This window comes from Arachis stenosperma, chromosome 9 (genome assembly GCF_014773155.1).
Source record: "Arachis stenosperma cultivar V10309 chromosome 9, arast.V10309.gnm1.PFL2, whole genome shotgun sequence".
Taxonomy (NCBI): Eukaryota; Viridiplantae; Streptophyta; class Magnoliopsida; order Fabales; family Fabaceae; genus Arachis; species Arachis stenosperma.
The window spans coordinates 156,476,722-156,484,116 of NC_080385.1; positions in this window are offsets into that span (position 1 = coordinate 156,476,722).

A 7,395-nucleotide genomic window follows, 5' to 3' on the forward strand; every position below is an offset into this window, starting at 1 on the left:
TGGCCCTTTCCAATTTGCGGCGAGCTTTCCATCTCCTGATTTGTTGATCCCAATGTCGTTTCTAATTAGGACCAGGTCATCTACGGCGAATGTTCTTCGAATGACTTTCTTGTTGTATCTGGTAGTCATCCTTTGCTTTAATGCCGCTTCTCTTATCTGGGCGTTCTCTCGGACTTCGTGGAGCAAGTCGAGCTCCTCTTTGTGCCCCTGTACATTTCCGACCTCATCATGGAGAATTACCCTTGGGCTTTGCTCATTGATTTCTATGGGAATCATGGCTTCTATCCCATAGACTAGTCGGAAGGGTGTTTCTCCTGTGGTGGATTGGGGGGTTGTCCTATAAGCCCATAATACTTGGGGGAGCTCTTCGGCCCAAGCTCCCTTTGCTTCCTGTAATCTTTTCTTTAGTCCTGCCAATATGACTTTGTTAGCTGCCTCGGCTTGCCCATTGGCTTGTGGGTGTTCTACCGAGGTGAATTGATGTTTGATTTTCATACTGGCAACCAAACTTCTGAAGGTGGCGTCGGTGAATTGGGTTCCATTATCTGTGGTGATGGAATAAGGTATCCCATACCTTGTGATGATGTTTTTGTAGAGGAACCTGCGACTTCTTTGAGCAGTGATAGTGGCTAATGGTTCTGCTTCTATCCACTTTGTGAAGTAATCTATTCCCACGATTAAGTATTTAACTTGCCCTGGTGCTTGAGGAAAAGGACCTAACAGATCCATCCCCCATTTTGCAAAAGGCCAGGGGGAAGTTATACTAATGAGCTCTTCTGGTGGAGCTACGTGGAAATTTGCATGCATCTGGCATGGCTGGCATTTTTTCACAAAGTCTGTGGCATCTTTCTGCAAGGTCGGCCAATAGAATCCTGCTCGGATTATTTTCCTTGCCAGTGATCTTGCTCCGAGATGGTTTCCGCAGATTCCACTATGTACTTCCTCTAACACCTCGGTGGTTCTTGAGGTTGGTACGCACTTCAGCAATGGTGTTGATATCCCTCTTCTGTAAAGGACATTTCTCACCAAAGTATAATGTTGTGCTTCCCTTCGGATCTTTTTAGCCTCTTTCTCCTCTTTGGGGAGGATGTCGAACTTCAGGTATTCGACTAAGGGGTTCATCCATCCGAGGTTTAAGTCGACTACCTCAAGTACCTTTTGTTGATCCTCTGTTTTTGATACCGAGGGTTCTTGGAGGGTTTCCTGGATCAGGCTTCTATTGTTTCCTCCGGGTTTGGTACTTGCTAACTTGGATAGGGCGTCAGCTCTGCTATTTAGATCCCGAGTTATGTGCTTAACCTCGGTTTCCGCAAAGCACCCGAGGTGTTCCAAGGTTTTTTCCAAGTATTTCTTCATATTGGGGTCCTTTGCCTGATACTCTCCACTTATTTGGGAAGTCACCACTTGTGAGTCGCTGTAGACCATCACCTTTGTAGCGCCAACTTCTTCTGCTAACTTTAATCCGGCAATCAAGGCTTCATATTCTGCCTGATTGTTTGAAGCCGGAAATTCAAATTTTAAGGAGACCTCTATCTGGGTCCCTTTTTCATCTACCAATATTATGCCTGCGCCGCTCCCTGTCTTGTTGGAGGATCCGTCTACATAGAGTTCCCATGTGGTCGGTTTTTCCTCTTGTTCACCTGCATATTCCGCTATGAAGTCGGCGAGGCATTGGGCTTTAATTGCAGTCCGAGTTTCGTATCTCAAATCGAACTCGGAGAGTTCTATCGCCCATTGAACCATTCTCCCTGCAATATCCGTCTTTTGGAGGATTTGCTTCATGGGTTGGTTTGTACGGACTCTTATTGTATGAGCCTGAAAGTAAGGTCGTAGCCTTCGTGAGGCTATCACTAAGGAATAAGCAAACTTCTCTAGTTTGTGGTACCTTAGCTCAGGGCCTTGTAGAACCTTACTTGTAAAATAGACCGGGTGTTGCCCGACCTCGTCTTCTCTGATCAGGGCTGATGAGACAGCCCTGTTTGCGACGGATAAGTATAGGACGAGGTCTTCTCCCGGTGCTGGTCGGGTTAAGACGGGGGGTTGGCTCAAGAATTTTTTGAATTCTTGGAACGCCTCCTCACATTTCGGAGTCCATTCAAACTGGCATCCCTTCCTCAATAGGGAGAATAATGGAAGGGATTTTAGTGCTGATCCTGCCAAAAACCTGGAGAGGGCTGCAAGCCGACCGTTGAGCTGTTGAACCTCTCTTAAACAAGTCGGGCTCTTCATTTCTAGGATGGCTCTGCACTTGTCGGGATTGGCCTCGATCCCTCTTTGTGTTAGCATGAACCCTAGAAATTTTCCTGCTTCTACTGCGAAGGCGCATTTTGCGGGATTTAATCTCATCCCATGCAACCTTATAGTGTCGAAGACTTGTGAGAGGTCGGTTAAGAGGTCGACTTCTTGTTTGGTTTTTACTAACATGTCGTCGACGTATACCTCCATTAGGCTCCCTAAATGGGAGGAAAACACCTTGTTCATCAGCCTTTGGTACGTGGCTCCTGCATTCTTCAGTCCGAATGGCATGACCACGTAGCAATAATTGGCTTTTGGTGTGATGAATGATGTTTTCTCCAGGTCGGGTTCATGCATCGGGATCTGGTTATATCCCGAGTAGGCGTCCATGAATGATAGGTATTGATACCCTGAGCTGGAGTCTACTAGGGTGTCAATACTCGGTAGAGGATAAGGGTCCTTAGGACAGGCCTTATTCAAGTCGGTATAGTCGACGCACATTCTCCATTTGCCATTCTGTTTTTTGACTAGCACTACATTGGCTAGCCATGTCGGGTACTTGACCTCTCTAATAAAGCCGGCCTCCAGGAGCGCCTGTACTTGCTCTTCTACTATGGAGGCCCTCTCGGGGCCGAGCTTGCGTCTTCTTTGCTGTACGGGTCGGGAACCTGAGTAAACCGAGAGCCTGTGAGACGTGAGCTCGGGATCAATCCTGGGCATGTCGGAAGCCTTCCAGGCAAAGAGGTCGGAATTAGCTTTTAGGAGTTCACCCAACCTTTGTTTCAGGGTTTCCCCTAGGTTGGCTCCTATGTAAGTCGTTTTTCCTTCCTCTTTGCCGACTTGTATCTCCTCGGTTTTTCCACCCGGCTGGGGTCGTAGCTCTTCTCTGGTTCTTGCTCCACCCAATTCTATGGTGTGGACTTCTTTGCCTTTTCCTCTCAGATTTAGGCTTTCGTTATAGCATTTCCTTGCCAATTTCTGATCTCCCCTTACCGTTGCTATTCCCCCTGGAGTTGGGAATTTCATGCAGAGGTGAGGAGTTGATACCACTGCTCCGAGTCGATTAAGGGTAGTTCTGCCAATTAAGGCGTTGTAGGCTGACCCTTCATCGATGACTATAAAGTCTATACTCAGAGTCCTTGATTTTTCCCCTTTTCCAAAGGTGGTGTGAAGGGGTAAAAATCCCAGTGGCTTTATTGGCGTATCCCCTAACCCATATAGAGTGTCGGGGTAAGCTCTCAATTCTTTTTCATCTAACCCTAGCTTGTCGAAGGCGGGTTTGAAAAGGATGTCCGCCGAGCTTCCTTGGTCTACTAGGGTTCTGTGGAGATAGGCATTGGCTAGGATCATGGTTATCACCACAGGATCATCATGCCCGGGGATTATCCCTTGCCCATCTTCTTTTGTGAAGGATATAGTGGGGAGGTCGGATGCCTCCTCCCCGACCTGATAGACTCTCTTCAGATGTCTTTTGCGAGAAGATTTGGTGATTCTGCCTCCCGCAAATCCTCCTGAGATCATATGGATATGTCTCTCGGGGGTCTGTGGTGGAGGATCCCTCCTGTCCATATCATCCCGCTTTCTCTTTCCGTGGGTGTCCGACCTCTCCATGAGATATCTGTCAAGCCGACCTTCTTTAGCCAGCTTTTCTATCACATTTTTGAGGTCGTAACAGTCGTTGGTGGAGTGACCATATATCTTATGGTACTCGCAATACTCGTCGCGACTTCCCCCTTTTTTGTTTTTAATAGGTCTTGGGGGTGGCAGCCTTTCAGTGTTGCAGATCTCTCTGTATACATCCACTATAGAAGTCTTTAGAGGAGTATAAGAGTGATACTTCCTGGGCCTTTCGAGACCGGGTTCTTCCTTCTTCCTGACTTCCCTTTCCCTCTCCCTAGAGGAGGAAGTAGGTCCAGGTCGTGAACTTAGGTCTCTTAATTTGGCATTCTCTTCCATGTTGATGTACTTCTCGGCCCTTTCTTGTACATCACTTAGAGAAACGGGGTGTCTTTTAGATATGGACTGTGAGAAGGGACCTTCTCTAAGTCCATTGACTAACCCCATTATTACTGCCTCCGTGGGCAGGTCTTGGATTTCTAAACATGCTTTATTGAACCTTTCCATATAGGCTCGTAGAGATTCTCCGACCTCCTGTTTTATCCCCAGGAGGCTCGGTGCATGTTTTACCTTATCTTTTTGGATTGAGAACCTCATCAAGAATTTTCTTGAGAGGTCTTCAAAACTGGTGATGGATCTTGGGGGAAGGCTATCGAACCACTTCATCGCTGCTTTCGACAGAGTGGTCGGGAAAGCCTTGCATCTCGTAGCGTCGGAGGCGTCAGCCAGATACATCCGACTTTTAAAATTGCTAAGATGATGCTTTGGATCCGTAGTTCCATCATAGAGGTCCATATCAGGGCTTTTGAAGTTTCTTGGAACTTTTGCCCTCATTATGTCCTCGCTGAAAGGATCTTCTCCGCCTGGGAGTTGATCTTCTCCTTCATCGCGGGAGTTCTTGAGAGAGGATTCTAGCTGCAAGAGTTTTCTTTCTAACTCTTTTCGCCGTTCCATCTCTTCTTTAAGGTACCTTTCGGTTTCCTTTTGCCTTTCCCGTTCTTGTTCCAATTGCTCCAGGCGGCTATGGACCAATCCTATTAGTTCAGCTACGTGGGATGGTCCCTCTTTTTCTGATTCACGCCCATCTGAGGAATTTACCTTCGGATTCTTTACTCCGGAGGTACCCTCTCTATGTTGATCATTGTCTTGATGTTGGGCTGTGTCTTCATTGTCATTGCCCATGTCTAGATTCTCTTGCTCAGAATCCGTTTCGACATGGCCTTCTTCATGGGATCTTTCTGCCATCGAGGGATGATCTCTCGGGTCCCCGGCAACGGCGCCAATGTTACGGTAGGTAACCGGAGATTAGTCCAATGGATGGCGTTTGGCGGCCCAAGTGTGTGATGGAGGAGGAATCCGGGTAAGTCCGCAACTCGGGAGGCTCCGTCCGACTTGTGCTCGCGTGTGAATGGGGGGTGGTACCTGCGAAGACACTCCGATGCCTAAGTTAGCAAGGGTGTAAGCAGGTCTTAGAGAGTATTGGACTTAGGAATACCTGAGGGGTGTCAGTGTACTTATAGTGGTGAGCCAATAACCACCGTTGGAGTAGTGCCGTATCTTTAGGATAATAACCGTCCCATTATCTTAGGGAGGTTAAGATATGGCTTTATGAAGTGGTTAGAGAGATTTCAGGGGCGGTTACTCATTTGAATGAGTATTTATCTACCAGCTAATCTCACAACCGACTTCTTCGTACAAAGTCGGGATTGACACCGACCTCTTGCGTGGAGGTGGTGCTTTGCTAGGCTTAATCTAATGGATCAGGCCTTTCGATTGGTCCTGGGCCCTCATCATTGGGCCAGGGTATGAACACTACTCCATCTTTTTAAACACACAACTCAGACGACAGCTCTACAAATAAAAAATTATTCTTTCGAGTATTTAGACCTTATATCCAAGTCCAAATTTCATCCGAGTTTAAGTAACTCCAGAACAGTTACATTAAAAAGAATTCAAGTGCCATTACAGTATATGTTAAAAGAAACGCACATAAAACATATATATATATATAGTGATCAAGAACAAAGATACAGTAGGTTGGCTATACTAAAAATTTCTAAGAAATAGAACAGACAATAAAAATCAAATTCTCAATAATGTGAAATTAGTACATAAAGGAGAGCAAAGATTTAAGTATAAAAAATAATGAGAAGGGATGGTAATAAAAAATGAAGGAAATTAAATTAAGTGGGTGACTTAAAAGATGACCATAATACGCTAAATTGAAGTACTGGATAAGTGGACATTTTTAAGAATAACAAGCTAATTTTGGTGATATAAAAGGGATAATATGCTTATTAATTTTAACACAGCAGGTAAAATTTGGATATTCAAAAGTGATAATTGACTTGTGTGGATGTGGCTGAAGAGGATGAGTTAGCAGTGAATATTCAAAAAATTAAACTGTGCTTCGTTTTAAATGTATGTAGAGGTGATAAATGGGTATAAATTTATTAGGTCAGTCTAGTCCGTCAAAAAATACGGGTTAAACAGAAAATTTGAGACCGTCACACTTTAAAATTTTGTCTAATCCGAATTGTTTAAATTGCGAATTTTGGCGGGACAAGAGGGGTCTCCTAAGCAGGTCTAGTGTTTTTTTTTTTTTTTTTTTGCTAGGAACATTTTTTGAAGATATTATAGTTTAGTGGTTTAGATTATTTTTTATGTTTGATTGATTATGTTCTAAACTTATAAATGTTTAATTATATGTTTTAGATAATGTTTATTTTATTTTAAATAATATTGATTTTATTATTTTGTTTTAAAAAGCTTAGTTTATAATTATTACATATTTATAATTTTAAAGATTTTAATATTTGTAAATCTAAAAATTATAATTTTTTATGTTTTTAAAAATTATATTTATTGAAATAGTTATGAAATTATATATATATATATATATATATATATATTAATATTTAATAGTGTTCATACCTGTTCTAACATTGAGGCTCAGGATTAAATAAGACAAAAAGGCTCAATCCATGAGATTGGCCTTTTCACGTAACCGACCTTCTCAGAAGAGGTCGGTTTGACATAGGATCCATCATTAGGAAGTCGGAAACGACGGTTGGTTGGCAGATAATGCTTATTTGAATAAATAACTGTCCCTAAAATTTCTCAACTTACTTCCAGGGATCAAACCTCAATTTCCCTAAGATAAAGGGAGGGTTATCCTCCTTAAAAGGTGGAACAACTCTAACAGTAGTTATGGGTTCACTATTATAAATACACTGACATCCCTCAAGTATCTCTAAGTTCCCATGCTCTCTAAACTTGCTCAAACCCTTGCTAACTTAAATATCGGAGTGTCTTTGTAGATACCACCTCCATTCCGTTACACACACAAGTCGGACAGAGGCTTCTAGACGGAAACCATGTCAGAAGGCCTCCTCCCTCAAGCGATTAGCGGCCAACCTTACTAGTCTAGCTTACTAATATCCGATTACCCATCTTAACAAATAATAAAAAAGATTAGGTGAGACAGAATGCAATTTTAGAATCGCTTCATTAAACGAAACGGAATGGACCAACCTGTCAAAA